Source organism: Dipodomys merriami, unplaced genomic scaffold (genome assembly GCF_024711535.1).
Source record: "Dipodomys merriami isolate MVZ:Mamm:240054 unplaced genomic scaffold, mDipMer1.0.p SCAF_56, whole genome shotgun sequence".
Lineage (NCBI taxonomy): Eukaryota > Metazoa > Chordata > Mammalia > Rodentia > Heteromyidae > Dipodomys > Dipodomys merriami.
Window position 1 is genome coordinate 6,919,267 of NW_027206135.1, and position 20,812 is coordinate 6,940,078.

The following is a 20,812-nucleotide window of genomic DNA, read 5'->3' on the forward strand; positions in this document are numbered from 1 at the left end:
ATGTCTGGGCACGGGCGCTGTCCCTGAGCTCTTCAGTTCAAGGCTATGGTGGTTTATATGGTGGTTTATTGGAGATAAGAGTCTCACGGACTTTCCTGCCTGGACTGGCTTTGAACCATGATCCTCAGATCTCAGCTTTGTGAGTAGATAGGATTGCAGGCATGAGCCACCGGTGCCCAGCTGACTTTTGTTTTGGGTTTTTTTTTTGGGGGTCTGGTCATGGGCCTGAACTCTGGGCCTGGGCACTGTCCCTCAGCTCTTCAGCTCAAGGCTAGTGCTCTACCACTTGAGCCACAGCGCCACTTCAGGCTTTTTTCTTTTTGCTTATGTGGTGCTGAGGAATCGAACCCAGGGCCTCTGGCATGCAAGGCAAGCGCTCTACCACTGAGCCACCTTCCCAGCCCTGACTTTTGGTTTTAATGTCTGAATTGGTCCTTTTTAATATTAATTTCCCTGTTTCCTCATCCAACTTGCTTCAGCAGCTCTTCTGCAATAACTTCCTAACTGGTCTTTCAGCTTTTTTTTTTTTTTGCCACCCTTAGGCAGTTAATGCATGACCCAGAGTGAAGCTCTTTATCAGATCATGTCACTTGAGAATACCCTACAACTTCCTAGCATACTCTTAGATTAAAATCCAGTCTTCCCTGATCCATGAATCTGTAAGCAATCTGACTCTCATTCTCCAAACTAATTTCCTACCTGTTCTTTGAACACATAGGCTTTAATGTCTACCTTGCTATTCTCTATGACTGGAATGTTTATTCCCCATGTGTTTATGGTTCACTCTCCCACTTTAGGTTTTTGTTCATTGTCACCCCAGCTAGGGGCCTTCTCCAAACCTCAGAGTAAAAGAACACATTCACTTTGGTAATCCACTTTTACTGTTTTTCTTTTACTCTCCATAACTTTTTCTGTTTGTTCTCTCCTGCCCCCATAACGTCAACCTATGCATTAATAATACAAGAGTCTTTGTTGTATTCACTGTTGTAGCTCCAGTCCCTAGAGCAAGATAGATTGTTCCCATGAAGTAGGAATTCAGTAAGTAGTTGACTAAACAAATTGTAGTAATATCACTTTCAAAGATTTTGGAAGTACTGAGGGTTGAATCCAGAGCCTTGCACATGCTAGGCAAGTGGTTTTTTTTTTTTAACCACTTCAGCCACATTCCTGGAAAGTGATAAATTAGGATGGTGAGACACTAAATAGCTACTTTGCTCTCTAGTCCTTTTTGTCAGGCAAGGGACCTGAATACTGGGCCTGGGTGCCATCCCTGAGCTCTTCAGCTCAAGGCTAGTGCTCTACCACTTGAGCCACAGCACCACTTCTGGCCTTTTCTGCTTATGTGGAGCTGAGGAATCAAACCCAGGGCCTCATACATGTAAGGCAAACACTCTACCACTGAGACACCTTCCCAGCCCTATTTTTTAAAATTCTAGTACTTGGAATTTGAGCTTACTTGCTGGGCTAGTACATTGTTTAAGCTTTTTTGCTGGTTAAGAGTACTGCAGAGGCTCGGGCTGGGAAGGTGGCTCAGTGGTAGAGCGCTTGCCTTGCATGCATGAGGCCTTGGGTTCGATTCCTCAGCACCACATAAGCAAAAATGAAAAAAGCCGGAAGTGGCGCTGTAGCTCAAGTGGTAAGCGCTAGCCTTGAACTGAAGAGCTGAGGGACAGCGCCCAGGCCCAGAGTTCAGGCCCCACAACTGGACCCCCCCCCAAAAAAAAAAAAAAAAAACAGTACTGCAGAGGCTGAGAATGTGACTTAATGGTAGAGTGATTGCCTTGAGCAAAAGAAGCTCAGGGACAGCACCAAGGCCCTGAGTTTAAGCCCCAGGATTGGCAAAACAACAACCTACACACACACACACACACACACACACACACACACACACACACACATACACACAAACAAAAAAACCAAAATATAACTAAACAAAAAAAGAGGACTGCAGACTTTTTTTTGGGCTGGCTTCAAACTATGATCCTCAAATCTCAGCCTTCTGAGTAGCTAGGATTATAGTAATGAGTTACTGGCACACCCATCTCTAGCCTTTTTCTAGGTGTTAAGGTTACAAAGATGAACAAGACATTTTCTGCTCTCAAGATCTTATATTTAGTATAGCTAGATTAAATATCTTTTCTTTTTATTTGCCAGTCCTGGGGCTTGAACTCAGGGTCTGGGCACTTTCTGAGCTTCTTTTGCTCAAGGCTAGCACTCTACCACTTGAGCCACAGCACCACTTCTGGCTTTTTCAGTTTATGTGGTGATGACGAATTGAACCAAGGGCTCCATGGATGCTAGGCAAGCACTCTACCTCTAAGCCACATTCCTAGCCCTAATATAATCTTATAAGTTGTTATAGGTAAATCATGTTACCAAAAAAAAGTGATGTAATCTGAATGTGGTTGAGTACACTGTAATAATCCCAGTTATGGGAGAGGCTAAGAAGGGAGAGGATGAGAAAGGATCACCTGAGGTCAGAAGTGAGAGGCCAATCTGTGTGAGACTATATTAAAAAATAAAAAAATGAATAAAGAGACAGAGGTGAATGATGGGTATGCAGTTCTGAATAGTGAAGAGCTACTTCTCTTAGGAGTTACTATTTGAATAGGAACTTGATTTAAATGAAGAGACCTAGTCTAATAAAGGTCTAGCAGATGGACATTCCAAGAAAATGGAACAAGTCCTTTTATCTCTTCCTACAGCACTTTAGCCAGTGAGGTTATATATTTTTTCTTTTTTTTTGGTCCGGTTGTGGGCCTGCACTCACTCTGGGCACTGTCCCTCAGCTCTTCAGCTCAAGGCTAGCGCTCTACCACTTGAGCCACAGAACCACTTCCAGCTTTTTTTTTTTTTTTTGCTTATGTGGTGCTGAGGAATCGAACCCAGGGCCTCATGCATGCAAGACAAGCATTCTTACCACTGAGCCACCTTCCCAGCCCCTATATATTTTTCTTATATGATGGGAAACTATTGGATGTTTTGAGTGAGGGACTATGATCTAACATTTTAAAATGTCACTCTGGGGCTGGGAAGGTGGCTCAGTGGTAGAGTGCTAGCCTTGAGACAAGAGCTGAGGGACAGCGCCCAGGCCCAGAGTTCAGGCTCCACGACCGGATCCAAAAATAAATAAATAAAATGTCACTCTCACTCTGGGTGTCCTATGTTTAACTGTGGCAGGCTAATAAGGGAAGTAGGCAAACCAGCCAGGTGTTTACTGCAGCAAGAAGTTAAGTCATGTACGGCGTGGCATAGGATGGTAACGGAAGACAGGAGGTAAGGAGGCTGGCTAATTCCTGCACTCTGGCCTTATGAGTAAAGAAAAGGAAAACAAAAAGAACCGGCTGGGAGACATTCAGTGCAGCGCCAGGCAGTCCGTTCTCAGTCACCCTCACGCTCAGTCACCCTCTCTTCAGAGAGACTGAACAGCTTCCGAGCCTCCTTAAAAAAAGGAGGAAACCCACATGGCTGACGCCGGGCCTGGCGGGGCTGGCCTCACGCTAACCCGAGACGAGGACAAACGGGGACGCGGGCCTCCCCGGCCGGGAGCCGGGGAAGAAAAACTAACTTCAGAAGAAATACAGCAAGAATCGCTTTTGCCCAGAGTTCAAGAACGAGCGAGGCTGGAAGTCACCCAGGAACCGGCCGGCTGGTGCCTTGGAAATGACGACGATTTCCGCGACGACGCAAAGAAGCCCCTCCAAGACGCCAACTCGGAACGACGGGACGAAAACAACCGGGCCTGCCCGGCAGTGCGCACGCGCCCCTCGCGGTTTTCTGTTAGCCCTAAGCCCCGCCCCCTCCGCATCCTCCAAGAAGGGTTGGGAGACGCGAGCTCGCGCGACCACTCTTCCCCGGCCTTCAAGAGCGCAGTGTCGCAAACGAGGCCGGAAAGCGCGGTGGCGCAGGCGCAAGCGCAGAGAGCGGAGGCGGTGGTGGCGGCCACTGGCCAGTGTAAGATGGCGGCGGCGTTGGTGGCGGCAGTGGACGGGGCGGCTGGGCCTGGAACTGGCGGAGCAGCCGCTGGCAAAAGGATGACCCAAGACGGGAAGCGGGCCGCCGAGCCTCGCCGGCTCCCGTGCTTGTAACTGCCCCGGCTGGACACCCCCCCTTGACCTATCCGGTCCGTGTCTCGTTCCGGCCCGGCCTGTCCCCTTCCCCCCCCTCCGGTTCACCACAGGACGGGCCAGGTCATCTCTCGCAGCTTCTGGGGTGCAGGGCTTCTTCCCCGGCCGCGAGTCAGTCCCGGGAGGACGGCTTGTCCTTTCCTCAGGTCAGCCCCGTGGGTGCCTCCGAGAGGCAGCTCCCAAACTCCCAGGGACGTCTTGCTCCGTCGGGTGACCCGTTGGTTTGCCCCCCATCGCTCCCCTCTAACGGGGGGGACACGGCTCGCCCCTCCTCCCCCCGACTCCGCGTCCCCCCAGAGCCGCTGCTCAGCGCGCCCCATCCCCCACCCCAGGTCTCCGGCCCGCACCTTGTACGGAAGGCTGAGCCGGGGGAAGCCCCGTGGTGCCTGTGGTGGTCGTCGGGTCTTGTCCTCTTGTGTGTGAATCCTCCTGCTTCGGCTTGCCCTCCCCCAAGCCTTTTAGGACACTTTAGGACAGTCCCATTTGGTGCCGGTTAGTTGGAAAGCATCTGGTGGCTTGAATTTCTGACTCATATGATTGTTGCTGGAGTCTCTGTAAACAAACCCGCACTAGTGCTATCACATTCTCTCCGGGATTCCTCCCTTCCCCTACTCTAGCTTCTGGTTGAGAGGTTGGTTGGTTTTGGCTTATCGTTGAAAAAAAAATAGGCTTTTCCTTTTAGATGATCTCTGGTTTTAGTCGAGCTGGAAAATTACTTGCCTAGCTTTTAAATCTGTTGTTCATTTTACATGTATATATATGTGTGTGTGTGTAGGTTTTGTTCAGCAGTCAGAATTAGGTAAGTTATTCTGGTTTTAAATAGTTCTGAGGAGGTCTAAAGAGATACTGAATGTATTCATAAATACTTTTGTGATGTTTAGCAGAAGAGACATCTTTGCCATGTAAACTTTTTAATTTTTCTTAGTCCTTCAGTGAACCTCCAGACCTATTTTCTCAGGAGCTCAGCCTGGCCTTACTTCAGTGATAAAAGGCGGAAAGGTGAGTGGGAGTTGAAGGCATTTAATTTTCTGAGTTCAAGACAGACCCTGCCCTGATGCTCAAGTGTTGACCACTAAAGCCACAATTTTCAGAAGAGTTTGTGTATTGTTCTTGGCTGGATTCCAGCATGGTTTAATTGCCTTTTGCAAATGTTCTTGGCTGTGAGCATTCTGACTTTCTATCCTAAACTATTTGTGTATATTTTCAAATAATTAATTAAACCAAGGGGGAGGTGGGGGAGGCAGGGGGAGGCTGAGGGAGAGACAGAGAGAATGCTTGTGTATACCTGTACCTGCAGGTCTGCTCTTTTTTCTTTACCCATTTGCTTTTGTGTTTTGCCTTTGTGTGACCATGTTTCCTAACACTTAAAAAGAATTGAGAATTAGTCTGTCTGAGTTCTGTTCAGTCTGTTGTCAAATGAAGTCTCTTCCCCTTTCAGGGCTTTGTGTTGTCAGCATTGCCATGTAGAGAATATTTAGCTACTTTGACTAAAAGCTGCAAGTATTGAATAATGCTTTTGTTGGTGTCCAAGTCCAGTCCACGTCAGATTCAACTTTTCAAATATAGTTGGAAGTGTTTAGTGAAAAGATGAAGTAGTAACTGCTCATTTGTAGCTTGTCTGAAGTACTCTTGGTTAGAAGACATACTATGCATTCAGCAGCATGGACCAGTGCCAAAAAGAGAGGCAGAACATACTTATGAATGTAGTTTTTATGAGGCTCTTAAGTTTCTGGTAGCAAGAGTGTATTACTGTAGTTGGAGGCTCATAGGATGCATTAGATGAACTAAGTAGCTCTGGAAGTTAGACTTAGCCGGTTCTTAGTATCTCTGATTTTCAGTAGGGGAAAGAGTGAGAGTGACATTGGCGGTTTTTTTGTTTTTGTTTTTTTGTTTTTGGGTCTGGTCGTGGGGCCTGAACTCTGGGCCTGGGTGCTCTCCCTCAGCTTTTCAGCTCAAGGCTAGCACTCTACTACTTGAGCAACAGCACCACTTCTGGCTTTTTCTGCTTATTTGGTGCTGAGGAATCAAACCCAGGGCCTCATGCATGCAAGGCAAGCACTCTACCATTGAGCCACCTTCAAGGCTGACATTGGCAAATTTTATCTGTGTGGTCCCCAGATTAAAATATGCTCATTATGGACTAAAATCAAAATTTTAATGATAATGTGTGTGTGTGTGTGAGAGAGAGAGATTTAAGGGAAAAAATCTTTAGAGTTGGACAGACTCAGATTTAAGTAATAGGATGTATTAGCCATGTAATCTTAGACAAGTTACTTGAGTTCTTATCCTCATATTTTTTTTCTCTCTCCCTTTATAGTATTGGAGATTGAACCTAGGGATTCTCATTCACTTCGCAAACTCTCTATCAATAAATGACACCCCTACCCCCTCTAATTAATTAATTTAGCTTTGATGTGTGCTTTGTAAGGGTCCATGTAATAGCAGTCTGGAAGGGGTTTATGAACAGAGGACAGAGGAATATTAGTTGTTGGTGTATGTATATTTCTAAATGCATTCTTAAAACTAAACATCAATTATTTTCTTCATTGTTTCCGCCTCTTGGCCCACCTGATCAGAGTTGTCAGTATTATAGTTCCTTCCCCTTCTGCTACCTGTACTGCACCTGTTCCATAGGCCTTTCATTTTTGCCATGGAGGGACTACATTTCCCCCAAGATGTTTGAGCTCTACATGATCCTCATCAATGGATCAACAAAGAACTGCCCAAGAAAAGGGACTATGAGGTTAGGAATATAGAGTTATTTTTTCATCACGGCAGTTGGATCAGCTTAACATGATAGCACAGAAAGAGAATTTTAAACCCTTTCTTGTCCTACATTTTTTTTTTTTTTTGGTCGGTTGTGGGGCTTGAAATCTGGGCCTGGGCACTGGCTTTGACCTGTAATCCTCAGATCTCAGCTTCCTGAGGACCTACAATTACAGGCGTGAGCCACTGGCATCTGGCTTCCTACATCTTTTTTGGAAGAACTGAAGATATGTGAACAAATAAGGTATCAATAACGTTGCAATGAAGGCAACTTCATTTTTCAGACCAGTGCACATTTTAGGGTTACTATTGTCCAAGGTCTAAATCCCTTTTTTTTTGAGGGGAGCAGAGGTTTATTGGGGGCAGCAGGATCTCAGTCCTTCTTGGCAGCTGCCTTCCTTATGGCTGCCTGCTCAGCTCCTCGGGCTTCCTCTTGGTGTGGATGTGTGTCCCCACCCTTTTCTTGATAAACTTGAGCATCTGCATCTGCTTGGACACCTTGAGTAGCTCTATGAGCGCCGCTCTTACAGGGTGAAGTTGCACAACTCACGGGTCATGTCCTGCATGAACTTGGTGTGCTTGGTGAGATGCCTTGACTTGCTCACGTTCTTGGTCACTCTGTGGCTCTTGTTGAAGCCCATGGCCATGGAGTAGTGCAGAGCCATGGCTGCTGTTCTCCAATGGCTATTGCAGTGGAAGGGCCAGCACCACCCTAAAGTCCTTTTTGTAAGGTACAGACTTAGCAGGAGTGGTGAGGTAGGCATTGGTGTTTTCATGAGATTTGGAGATCTATATTGGGTGGGGAGAAAGGTCTTGGGAGAAAAGGCATTATGTTGAAAGAATAAAAATTGATTATTGCTGGGTGCTGGTGATTCACACCTAGCTACTCAAGAGGCTGAGATTGGGCTGGGAAGGTGGCTCAGTGGTAGAGCACTTGCCTTGCATGCTCAAGGCCCTGGGTTCGATTCCTCAGCACCACATAAGCAAAAAGAAAAAAGCCGGAAGTGGCGCTGTGGCTCAAGTGGTAGAGTGCTAGCCTTAAGCTGAAGAGCTGAGGGACAGCGCCCAGGCCCAGAGTTCAGGCTCCACGACCGGAAAAAAAAAAATTAAAAAAATTTAAAAAAATTTTAAAAAAAATTAAAAAAGAGGCTGAAACCTGCAGATCACAGTTCAAAGCCAGCCTGGGCAGGAAAGTTTGTGAGACTTATTTCCAAGTAATCACCAAAAAACCGGAAGTAATGCTGCGGTTCAAAGTGGTAGAGCGCAAGCCTTGAACAAAGAGCTCAGGGACAGAGCCAAGCCCTGAGTTTAAGCCCCATGATGACCCCCCCCCAAAAAAGGGCCATTGCCTTAGATGCTTAGAGCCCTTCTCTCTCTGACCCCCCCCAAAAAAAACTGCAAAAGAAAAAGTTTTATATTTTTTGGTCCAGGTAACATCTGTGTGTACACAGAATCAATATTTTTAGTCTATGAATGACAGCTGTAAAATCCTAAGCTTTCTGAAGGTATTTTTCAAGTATTGTCTAAGAATATAAACTTTTAAAGAAATGATCAAATTTTACTTTATTGTAGATTTGTTATTGTATTGTTTTTCTTTTCCTTTTCTTTCTTTCTTTTTTTTTTTTTTTTTGCCAGTCATGGGGCTTGAATTCAGGGCCTGGGCACTGTCCCTGAGCTGCTTTTTGCTCAAAGCTAGCATTTTACCCCTTGAGCCACAGCACCACTTCCAGCTTTTTCTGTTTATGTGGTACTGAGGAAATGAACCCAGGGCTTCAAGCATGCTAGGCAAGCACTGTACCACTAAGCCACATTCCCAGCCCCTATTTTTTGTTTTGTTTTGTTTTTTGGGCAGTCATAGGGCTTGAACTCTGGGCCTGAGCGCTGTCCCCAGCTTTTCAGCTCAAGGCTGAGCTACAGCACCACTTCCGGTTTTCTGGTGATTTATTGGGGACAAGAGTTTCACAGACTTTCCTGTTCGGGCTGGCTTTGAACTGAAAGATCCTCAGATCTCAGCCTCCTGAGTAGCTAGGATTATAGGCATGAGCTACCGGTGCCCAGCTTCCTATTATTTTTCTTACAGGAAAGTTAACTCTCTAAACACATGTAGGAATGTCTAGATTGTAAAATAGCAAGTAGCTAAATAGAACTTATATGATATAACTTTGGTGTTACAGTTGTTCTTCAATTCATATATTTTTTTTTCTGGAGGTTTTAGTGTCTGAGATTGAATTAACTTTTATTTATTTATTTGTCAGTCATGGGGCTTGAACTCAGGGCCTGGGCACTCCCTGAACTTTTTTGCTCAAGGCGGTGCTCTACCAGTTTGAGCCACAGTGCCACTTTGAGTTTTCTGATGGTTAATTGAAGATAAGTCTCATGGGCTTTCTGTCTGGGCTGACTTTGAATTGTGATCCTCAGATCTCAGCTTCTTGAGTAGCTAGGATTACAGGCATGACCCACCAGAGCCCCACTTGCTCTTTTTTTTTTTTTTTTAAGTGGATTATCAGCATGCCAAGGAAATCTGCTGTTCATTCTCACCCTTTTGAAACCCACGCATCTGAATAAATTAAATCAGCATTAAGCATGGAAGTATTGAGTATAAAGTAGGCCTCTTATAGTTGTTATTTTTAATTTTTTTTTTTGTTAGTCATGGGGTCTAAACTATGGGTCTTGGCACTATTCCTCAGCTCTTCAGCTCAAGGCTAGCACTCTACCACTAGAGCCACAGCTCCACTTCCAGCTTTTTCTGCTTATGTGGTGCTGAGGAATTGAACCCATGGCCTCATGTATGCAAGGCAAGCACTCTACTACTAAGCCACATTCCCAATCAAGAACAAAAATCTTACGCTTTGGTTAGTAAGATTTATAGTACAGTAAAATGTTTTTAGAGAGACATGGCATTGTGATAATTTTTATTGTGTATTTGGGGGGGAGGGCAGTCATGGGGCTTGAACTTTGGCCTGGGTGCTATCCCTCAGCTCTTCAGTTCAAGGCAAGTGTTCTACCACTTGAGCCACAGAGCCACTTGAGGTTTTTCTGGTGGATTGGAGATAAGTCTCACAGACTTTTCTGCCCGTGATGGCTTTGAACTGTGATCCTCAGATCTCAGCCTCCTGAGTAGCTAGGATTATAGGCGTGAGACACCGGCTTCTGGCTATTGTAGGGTATTAATGTAGTACTTTTATTTTGTAATTATTAATCTTTTCTAAACCTAATTTATAAATTAATTTATAAACATAGTATATGTAGAATTTGATACCTGTAATTTTTCAGATCCCTGAGGGTCTTTTTTTTTGGGAGGGAGGTCCGGTCATGGGGCCTGAACTCTGGGCCTGGGCACTGTCCCTCAGCTCTTCAGCTCAAGGCTAGTGCTCTACCACTTGAGCCACAGCTCCGCTTCCAGCTTTTTTCTTTTTGCTTATGTGGTGCTGGGGAATCGAACCCAGGGCCTCAGACATACAAGGCAAGCGTTCTACCACTGAGCCACCTTCTGAGGGTCTTGGGACATATTCTCCTTAGATAAGGGGTACTACTACATCTTCACTTCAGTGCTACAAGTTGGTGAGTTTTAGATTAGCTTTACAATAAATAGCTTAATAAATAGCTTAATAAATAGCTTAAGAAACTTAATTGTTAAAATCATTTTTATAGCCAGTTGCTGTGGACCATGCCTGTAATCCTAGGTCCTTGGATGCTAAGAGCAGAAAGATTGCAGTTTGGGACCAGCCTAGCCAGAAAAACTTGAAAGGTCCTATTTTGAAGAAAACCTATACAAATTGTATTGGAGGTATGGCTCAAGTGGTAGAGTGCCAACCTATTAAACTTACATTTCTGAGTTCAAATTCCAATACTGCCAAAATAAAAATTCTGAGAAAGGGGCTACCTATCCTATTTACTGATTCAGTCATTCTCTTAGAATGAAAATTAGTGTGTGCTGAGCTGAGGGTATAGCAGCTCAGTGCTACAGTTGCTGCTTAGCACACATGGGGCCCTGCTTCTACACCTCAAATAAAACTTTGTGATGATTTTATTTTTCTCGTTGGTTGTCTAGTTTGAACTCTGGGCCTGAGCACTGTCCCTCAGCTCTTCAGCTCAAGGCAAGTGGTCTACTACTTCAGCCATAGTACCACTTCTGGTTTTTCTGGTGGTTAGTTGTAGATAAGAGTCTCATGGACTTTCTTTCCCTGGGCTGGCTTTTGAACCATGATCCTCTAAGTAGCTAGTATTACAGGCATGAGCCACCAGTGCCTTGCAAAGTGATGAATTTTTCTTTCTTTTTTTTTTTTTTTTTTTTTTGGTCAGTTGTGGGTCCTGAACTCTGGGCCTGGGTGCTGTCCCTCAGCTCTTCAGCTCAAGGCTAGCATAGCACTCTACCACTTGAACCATAGCACCACTTCCGACTTTTTCTGTTTATGTGGTGCTGAGGAATTGACCCTAGAGCCTCATGCATGCAAGGCAAGCACTCTACCACTGAGCCACCTTCCCAGTCCTGTGATAGTTGCTCACTTTTTTTGTGTGTGGTGGTACTGAGGCTTGAATTCAGGGTCTTGTCCTCTTTGCTTAGCTTTTTTGCTCAAAGCTGGTACTTTGCCACTTGAGTTACACCTCCACTTCCAGCTTTCTGCTGGATAATTGGTCAATGGTTAATTGGAGATAGGAGTCTTGGACTTGTCTGCCTGGGTTGGCTTCAAATTCTAATCCTCAGATCTCAGCCTCCTGAGTAGCTAGGATTAGGTGCCTAAGCCACCAACACCTTTTTATCTCAACAGGGTATAGTTTATGTACTAAAGCTCAATTTCTCTAGTACTAGCATACATCAGAAATACAGATAGATTAATGAACTGAGCTTGCCTGAGTTTGCCAAGGGAGTTGGGATTGGTTAATATGATAGAGATAATTGTCTAATTACTGATATATGATCTGTTTGATGACTTGGGTCATAGCAAAATTTTCATTATTATCTGAAAAGTTAGATATTTACTCTTACATTTAAGAATGGTGTTTAAAGTGGTTTAGCCAAGTTCTTTGTAGAACATTTACACAGTTGTCCTTTGCTATAACACGGTTTATATACTGCAGCTTCACTGTATTGTGTTGTTTTTTTAATTATGTAAATAGTGATCCCTCACCTATCGTAGGAGCTACATTTCAGAGATGTCTGTGATAGGTGAAAATCCACAAAGTAGCATTAAATGAACAGTGATATAGCCAGGAACAACTATATAAGGCTGCTCTTTGTGGATTTTCTCCTATAGTGTGCGTCTCTGGAAGTAACTCCCATGATAAGTGAGTCATCACTACATGTCTTTATGTAGTTCTTTTTGGTTTTTCATAGCCATTTGAAAAGCTAATATAAAGTTTACCTCTAGTGGTTTCCAATAGACTCTTTGGTGTTTAGTCATTGCCACATTACCAGACATGTTTTGTTCAACTTTCAGGACCAGCCTTAGACTGGGCCTTCTAATCTAAGGGATGTAGGAGGGCACTAATGTTTTAAGCTCTGTCTTCTTTATTTTTTTTTAATGTATAAGTAGTACCTTTGGAGCATCAACCTTTCATCTCTATTACAGTATTCTTTCCAATAATAAGAAAAGTTTAAAGTGTAAATGGCAAAATCTGGTAATGGGAATTAAATTTTGATGATAAGGATAAATCATGGTAGAAACACAATGGAAAATATGGCTCACTTAGAATTAATTAAATTGGGATATGTGGACTTTTGAATGTTATTAAAGTTCTTAGCTTTGCTGCTGGAGAACAGCTCTTAAGGGTTAGAGTATATTCCTAACATTTGGAAATACTGTTACTAGAATTAAAGCCTAAGCCAGGTACTGGGGCTCATGCCTGTAATCCTAGCTACTCAGGCGGCTGAGATCTGAGGATCATGGTTCAAAGCCAGTCTGGGCAGGGAAGTCCATGAAACTCTTATCTCCAATTAACCACCAGAAAACTCGAAGTGGCACTGTGGCTCAAAGTGGTGAGTGCTAGCCTTGCAGAAAAGCTCAAGGACAGTGTCCATGCCCTGAGTTCAAGCCCCACGACCACCCCCCAAAAAAAAAAAGAATGAAAGCCTATATAAACTATAATAGGCGTTTGGGCATTACCATCAGAAAGAGAAGGTATTAGTCCAAAGAAGTAGTAGAGTTTCATATTCATCCTTTGGTTAATGGAGGATTTCTTCATCATCTTTATCAGTATCTGTGGTGATTGCTTTTTAGTTCTTCTTGAGTAAGTAGCATTGGAAGTTTGAAGAGGGAGAAGAGCTTAAAGAGAAGGAGGTTACATGATTGGTTTCTAGGTTTATTTTGCCTTAGTTCAGAGAACATAAATGTACTCTAAAGAAGTCATTTTTTTTCCTTTGGGAGACAAGGCTCAATATATAGTTCAGGCTGATCTCAAACTTGCTGTTGTAGTCTCTAAATTCTTTTTTTTTTTTTTTTTTGTCGGTCGTGGGGCTTGAACTCTGGGCCTGGGCGCTGTCCCTCAGCTCTTCAGCTCAAGGCGAGCGCTCTACCACTTGAGCTACAGCGCCACTTCCGGTTTTCTGGTGGTTTATTGGAGATAGGAGTCTCACGGTCTCTCCTGCCCAGGCTGGCTTTGAACCGCGATCCTCAGATCTCAGCCTCCTGAGTAGCTAGGATTACAGGCGTGAGCCACCAGCGCCCTGCTCTAAATTCTTTAAAACGCTAATGAGAGCTGATGATGGCTCATGCCCGTAATCTTAGCTATTCAGGAGGCTGAGTTGCAAAGCCATTGAAGTTCAAAGCTATTCTGGGCAGAAAAGTATGTGAGACTCTTCAATTAAGCACCAGAAAAGCTGTGTGGAGCTGCTGCTAAAGTGGTAGAGAGCTAGCCTTTGAGTACAAAAGCTCAGGCACTGAGCTTTTGTTCTCTCTCTCTCTCTCTCTCTCTCTCTCTCTCTCTCTCTCTCTCTCTCTCTCTCTCTCTCCTCTTTCCCTCTCCCTCTTTCTCTCCTTTTCCCTCTCTCCTTTTCCCTCTCTCCCTTCTCTCTCCCCCTCTTTCCTCTCCCCCCTCTTTGTCTCTGTCTCTCTCTGTCTCTCCTCTCTCTGTCTCTCTCTCTCTCACACACACACACACAAAAGGCTAGTGAGAGTAGGTAAACAAATTTCATTGATGTACAACTGTTCTGAGTTGTGTACAATTTTTGGAGAATCATTGCTGAGTGGCAAAGCCAAGGCTTCTCTAGAAAATGTGTGATACCAGAGATGAAATAGAAAAAAAACTACAAATGCCTAGTAGGACAAGACAGACTTTAGACTTGCATATGTAGTGTTTAACCCATTAAACCACCTCCTTCAGGGAAGTGGTATCCGTTTTGCAAAATAAAGAAATACAAAATACATGGTAAGAATAGAATGCAAACCCAAGTCTGCCTGACACCAGTGCCCTTTGTGTGTGTGTTGTCTTTAAAAACAATGTTCTTCAGTACCAAGTGATGAAGCAAATGAACTGAAAGATGATAATAAATATTCTTCCAGGCTTGTGGTTCAAATGGTAGAGCACGAGCCTAACAAGCAAAGTGTGAGAACCTGAGTGGAAACCCTAGTACCATACATACAAAAAAATTCTTATAAAAGCATGTATATGTATATAACATATCCTGGGATTATAGGTGTGCCCTATTATGTTAGCTTTTGGTTTTGTACTCAGGATTAAACCAAGGTCTCATGTTTATTAAGTGCTCTACTACTTAGCTGATGAATTGTGTAAAGATGTGGGTTTTTTTTGTTTGTTTGTTTTTTGTTTTTTGTACTGGGATTTGAAGTAAGGGCCTAGAAATAGGGAGACTAGTGCTCTATTACTAAAGCTATGCCTCCGGCCCTGCTTTTATGTTGATCATTTTAGAGATGGAATCCAGTAAATTTTTCTGCCTGGACTGTTGTTGAACTGCAATCCTCTAGAACTCAGCTACCCTAGCTAGGATTATGGAGCCATTTATGTTAACTGTAATATTTTCCTTTTCTTTTCTTGTCTTTCCTTTCTTTTTTTTTTTTTTTTGGTTGGTTGTGGGGGCTGAACTCTGGGCTTGGGTGCTGACCCTCAGCTCTTCAGCTAAAGGCTAGTGCTCTACCACTTGAGCCACAGGGCTACTTCTGGCTTTTTTCTGCTTATGTAGTACTAAGGAATTGAACTCAGGGCCTCATGCATGTGAGGCAAGCACTCTACTACTGAGCCAACTTCCCAGCCCTGTAATATATTTCTTAAATTCCATACCTAGTACATTGGTTTCTTTATTATTATTATTATTATTATTATTATTATTATTTTATTTTATTTTATTTTTCCAGTCCTGGGGCTTGAACACAGGGCCTGGGCACTGTCCTTGAGCTTCTTTTGCTCAAGGCTAGCACTTTTACCACTTGAGTCACAGTGCCACTTCTGGCTTTTTCTGTTTATATGGTACTAAAGAATTGAACCCAGGGCTTCATGCATACTAGGCAAGCACACTAAGCCACATTCCCAGCCCTTTATTTATATTTTTATAATACTTGTTTTAAAAGCCACTTTTAAGCCAGGTGCTGATGGCTCATGCCTGTAATCCTAGCTACTCTGGAGGATCACTGTTCAAAGCTAGCCTGGAAAGAGAATTTCCCAGGACTCTTCTTCTTTTTTTTTTTTTTTCAGTCGGTCATGGGGCTGAATTCTGTGCCTGGGTGTTGTCCCTTAGCTCTTCAGCTGAAGGCTAGCACTCTACCACTTGAGCCAGAGCACCATTTCCAGCCTTTTTGCATATGTGGTGCTGAGGAATCGAACCCAGGCCTCATGCATGCGAGGCAAGCACTCTACCACTGAGCCACCTTCCCATCCCCTCTGAGAAGACTCTTTAGCTCCATAGCCCATTTATAAATTGGGTTTTTTTTTTGAGAGTTTAATTTTTTAAGTTCTCTCTATATTCTAGATATTAGGCCATTCTGTAGGGCTTTTTAGCTTGTTGGTTATGTCCTTTGCTGTGTAGAAATTATAGTTTGGTACAGTCCCATTCATCAAGTCTTTCTTTGATTTGCTGTGTTTTTGGATCTCTTTACTCAGTTCTTTCCTGTGCCAAGGAGTCCTAATGTTTCTCTTGTTCCTTACTTGCATGCTTTCAGATACATTGAAATCTTTGATGCATTTTGAATTAATGCTGGTGCAAGTGATAGATAAAGATCTAGTTTTAGTTTTCTGCATGTGAGTATCTTGTTTTGCCAGCACCATTTGTTTAAGAGACTGACTACATTGGTTTCTTACTACCTTTCTTTTTCTTTTTTTTTTTTTTCCAGTCTGGGGCTTGAATTCAGGGCTTTCCCACTGTCCCTGAGCTTCTTTTGCCCAAGGCTAATGCTCTACCACTTAAGACACAGCGCCACTTCTGGCTTTTTCTATTTATGTGATATGGAGGAATGCATGCTAGGCAAGCATTCTGCCGCTAAGCCACATTCCCAATTCTCACTACATTTCTAAGATGTAAACACATTAAAAATAAAATTAAGCTTTTCTTCACATCCCTGTTTCTCATTTGTGGCATTTAATTTCCAGACTCAAGACTTGTCTTTTTGACTTTTAGCTTCGTTAACTGGTTGTGAAGCTAAATACTGATTACAGCTATAATGTTTCTCATACTGATTCCCTTTTATTTCCTTGTGTCTTATCTCCATTATTTATTTTTGCAACTATAATTATTAAACTTGTTTCCCTTTTTCTGTCCCTTTGAATCCTTATTACTATTGCTAAAAAAAATACTCTCTAAAAAATAAAACATACATTTTAGTCTTTTTTTGTTGGGGGGGAGGGGTCCGGTCATGGGGCCTGAACTCTGGGCCTGGGTGCTGTTCCTCAGCTCTTCAGCTCAAGGCTAGCGCTCTACCGCTTGAGCCACAGCGCCACTTCCAGCTTTTTTCTTTTTATGTGGTGCTGAGGAATCGAACCCCAGGGCCTCATGCATGCAAGGCAAGCGCTCTACCACTGAGCCACCTTCCCAGCCCCTACTCTTTTTATTTTATTTTTTTGTTAGTCCTGGGGCTTGAACTCTGGGCTTGGGCGCTCAAGGTGAGCCCTCTGCCAGTTAAGCCACAGTACCACTTCTGGTTTTCTGAGTGTTTATTGGAGATAAAAGTTTCACAGACTTTCCTGCCCAGGCTGGCTTGGAACTGTGATCCTTAGATCTCAACCTCCTGAGTAGCTAGGATTATAGGCATGAGCCACCAGCGCCTGGCAGTCTTTTTTTTTTTTTTTGGTACTGGGGATCGAACCCAGGACGTTGCACTTGCTAGGCAAGCGCTTTGCCACTGAGTTACATCCCAGCCCGGCAGTCTTTTTATATAATGGTTTTTGTTTTGTTTTCTATGTGGAGGGTTTTACGGTTTTACCCAACTCTCCCATGTTTGTTAGCAAGCGCTGTTAATACCGAGCTATTTCACCTCTAGCTTTCTACTGTTTGTTACTGTTTTGAGACATGGGTCTTTCTATTTAGCTCAGGCTGACTTTGAACTCTGATCTTCCTTCCTTAGCTTCTCAAGTGCTAGGATTATGGACCTGAAACACCATACCTAGCCTCTATTATACTAGGCAAACTGCCACATGAGCCAGGCCCCAGTCTTCCGCTATACTTTTTTTTTGCCAGTCCTAGAAGCTTGAACTCAGGGCCTAAGCACTGTCCCTAAGCTTCTTTTGCTCAAGACTAGCACTTTACCACTTGAGCCACAGCACCACTCCAGCTTTATCTGTTTATGTGGTATTGAGGAATTGAATCTAGGTTTTCGGTACTCTATACAAACAGTGAGATTTCTCTAGTAACAAACTATAGAAATGATCCCTGAAAGTATAGTCTTAGGAATTGAATCTAGGACTTCATGCATTCTAGGCAAGCACTCTACCACTAAGCTACATTCCCAGCCCCTTTATTATACTTTTAAATTTATCAGCTGTACCTGCCATTTAACCAAAACAGACTACTTGTATTATTTTCTTGAATTACGTTTCTAGCTTCCATATCTTTTTTTTTTTTTTTTTTTTTTTGGTCAGTCATGGGGCTTGAACTTTGGGCTGGGGCACTGTCCCTGCACCTTTCAGCTCAAGGCAAGCACTCTACTGCTTGAGCCACAGTGCTACTTCTGGTTTTCTAGTGGTTTTTTTTTTTTTTTTGGTCTGGTCGTGGGGCCTGAACTCTGGGCCTGGGTGCTGTCCCTCAGCTCTTCAGCTCAAGGCTAGAACTCTACCACTTGAGCCACAGCGCCACTTCCGGCTTTTTTCTTATGTGGTGCTGAGGAATCGAACCCAGGGCCTCAGGCATGCAAGGCAAGCGCACTACCACTGAGCCACCTTCCCAGCCCCTTTCTAGTGGTTTTAATGGAGATAAGAGTCTCATGGACTTTCCTGCCCAGGCTGGCTTTGAACTGTGATCCTCAGATCTCAGCCTACTGAGTAGCTAGGATTACAGGTGTGAGAGACCAGCTATTTCCTATCATTTTTTAAGGGCCTTCAGAATTTCTTTTTTTTTCCCCCTTGTTAAAGTTCTATCCTTCCTTCAAACCCTGCCTTAAAAGCCAATTTTCCATGTAAGCCTTTCTTTTTTCCTCCTTGAAACTAAACATAATCAGTTCTTTTATTTAACTAAAACCTCTTTTTTTTTTTCTTTTTGAGGCAGGTTATGTAGCCCCAGCAGGCTTTGAACTTGAGATTCTCCTGCCTCATCCTTCTATATTTTTCTTTTTTTTTAAATGATACCAATAATTATATTTCTTACAGTATAATCATATGCTTATATTTTCTAGTTAATTAGCTACAAAAGGGATTGGTGGTTGATTATAGCTTCTGTATTGCCTGATATATTGTTGCATATTAGCTTGTGTACAGATAGGCCACAGGGTGGTGCCAGAGTCCTATAATATGAAGAAAATGGGTTACCTTGTGCCTGGGTAAAATTGGGTTGCCTTGTGTTGTCAATTTTTTTTGTATTGCAGGTCTAGAAATTAATTTCCCTGATTGAGAAATATCCCGTGTTGTTTTCTACCATGAAGCCAGAGGAGACAATGTTGGATATTCAATCCTTCCTAATATTTACTAGAAAATACCTAGCATCCTGTTTACCAACACTTGTTTATAGTATGAATTTCATGGTTTTTGGGATAGTCCTTAGAATTTCAATGACCTGAAGTTCCCAGATTTATTCTAGAATTTATACTATTAGGTGGGAGCTGGCAGCAGTGGTAGAAAATTTTCTTGGAAAAGTGTTTACTGTGAAGCAAAAATATATTAAGGTAAGGAATTGATTTTCTTTTCCTTTTTTTTTTTTTTTTTTTTTTTTTTGGGTCCAGTCGTGGGGCCTGAACTCTGGGCCTGGGTGCTGTCCCTCAGCTCTTCAGCTCAAGGCTAGCGCTCTACCACTTGAGCCACAGCGCCACTTCCGGCTTTTTTTTTTCTGCTTATGTGGTGCTGAGGAATCAAACCCAGGGCCTCATGCATGTGAGGCAAGCACTCTACCACTGAACCACCTTCCCAGCCCCTCTCACAAATTTTTTGCGGGGGGCCTGGAGCCACAATCCTGAACTTTCCTGTTAATCTAGGATTAGAAGCATGATCTATTGTACCCAAACTATTTTTTTCCTTTCCCCTTCCCTTTCCCTTCTCCCCTCCCCTCTCCCCTCCCCTCTTCTTCCCTCTCGCCTCTTTTCCTTCTCTCCCCCTTTTCCCCTCTCCCTTCTTTCTTTCTTCTCTTTCCTCTCTTGGGTTTAAACTGGGCCCAGACCACTTCTTTTGTAGGTGATCTGGTCTTTGAAATTTGATGAACACAGTCATGTAACACTACCTTTATTGTAACTTAGAACATTTACATTCCAAAATGTTTTCTCATACCTTTTGTAATTAGTTACATTTTCTGACTTGAAGCCCTTGGCAATTACTTAGATATTTTCTTTTTTCTCCTTCCTGCCTCCCTCCCACTCTTCCTTTTTCTGTTGGTTTTAGAGCTGTTTTGTTTTTTTTGGGGGGGGTCTGGTCATGGGGCCTGAACTCTGGGCCTGGGCGCTGTCCCTCAGCTCTTCAGCTCAAGGCTAGCGCTCTACCACTTGAGCCACAGCGCCACTTCCGGCTTTTTATCTTTTTGCTTATGTGGTGCTGGGGAATCGAACCCAGGGCCTCATGCATGCAAGGCAAGCACTCTACCACTGAGCCACCTTCCCAGCCCCTCATAGAGCCTTATACGCAGGATCTGGCACTGCACCTGAACTTTTGTGCTCAAGACTATAGAGCTCTACCACTTTGAGCCACAGCTCTAGTTCTGGTTTTTTGATGATTGTTTGGAGATAAGAGTCTCATAGAAGCTGGGCACCAGTGGCTTACGCCTGCAATCCTAGCTACTGAGGAGGCTGAGATCTGAGGATTGCAATTCAAAGCCAGCCCAGGCATGAAAGTCCATAGAGACTTTTATCTCCAAAATAAAGAACCACTAGAAAACCGGAAGTGGTGCTGTGGGTCAAGTGGTAGAGGGCTTGCCTTGAGCTAAAGAGCTGAGGGACAGCGCCCAAGCCCAGAGTTCAAGCCCCATGACCGACCAAAAAAAAAAAAGAGTCTCATAGATTTTCCTGTCCCAGCTGACTTTGAATTGTGATCCTCAAATACTCCTCTTGAGTAGCTAGGATTATAGGCTCAAGGATGTATTTTCACTCTTTATTTTATTTTGTTTTATTTTTGCCAGTCCTGGGGTTGAACTCAGGGCCTGAGCTTCTTTTGCTCAAAGCTAATTCTACCATTTGAGCCACAGCACCACTTCTGGCTTTTTGTTTTTGTGGTACTAAGGAATCAAACCCTGGGTTTCATGCTAGGTAAGCACTCTACTACTAAGCCACATTCCTAGCCTTTTCTCTCTTTAGATTTATCTTTTACATAAAGTACTACAGGAATCATATGGTATATACCAATAT

At 43.5% G+C, this 20,812-nt stretch overlaps 1 protein-coding gene and 2 pseudogenes across 4 annotated transcripts in view; 1 reads left to right on the forward strand and 2 right to left on the reverse strand.

The window, feature by feature from the left end:
* Positions 1-3,889: 3,889 nt before the first annotated feature.
* Dcaf8 (DDB1 and CUL4 associated factor 8) overlaps positions 3,890-20,812 on the forward strand; it is a 53,112-nt gene continuing 36,189 nt past the window's right edge. For 2 of the 4 annotated variants that reach the window (XM_070000285.1, XM_070000289.1), the window contains exons 1-2: positions 3,961-4,123; positions 5,053-5,126. The gene's annotated coding sequence lies outside the window, so the exon portion shown is untranslated. The other 2 variants (XM_070000288.1, XM_070000286.1) reach the window with 2 other exon arrangements.
* On the reverse strand, positions 7,267-7,558 carry LOC138812118 (large ribosomal subunit protein eL36-like; annotated as a pseudogene).
* On the reverse strand, positions 17,599-17,722 carry LOC138812257 (small nucleolar RNA U3; annotated as a pseudogene).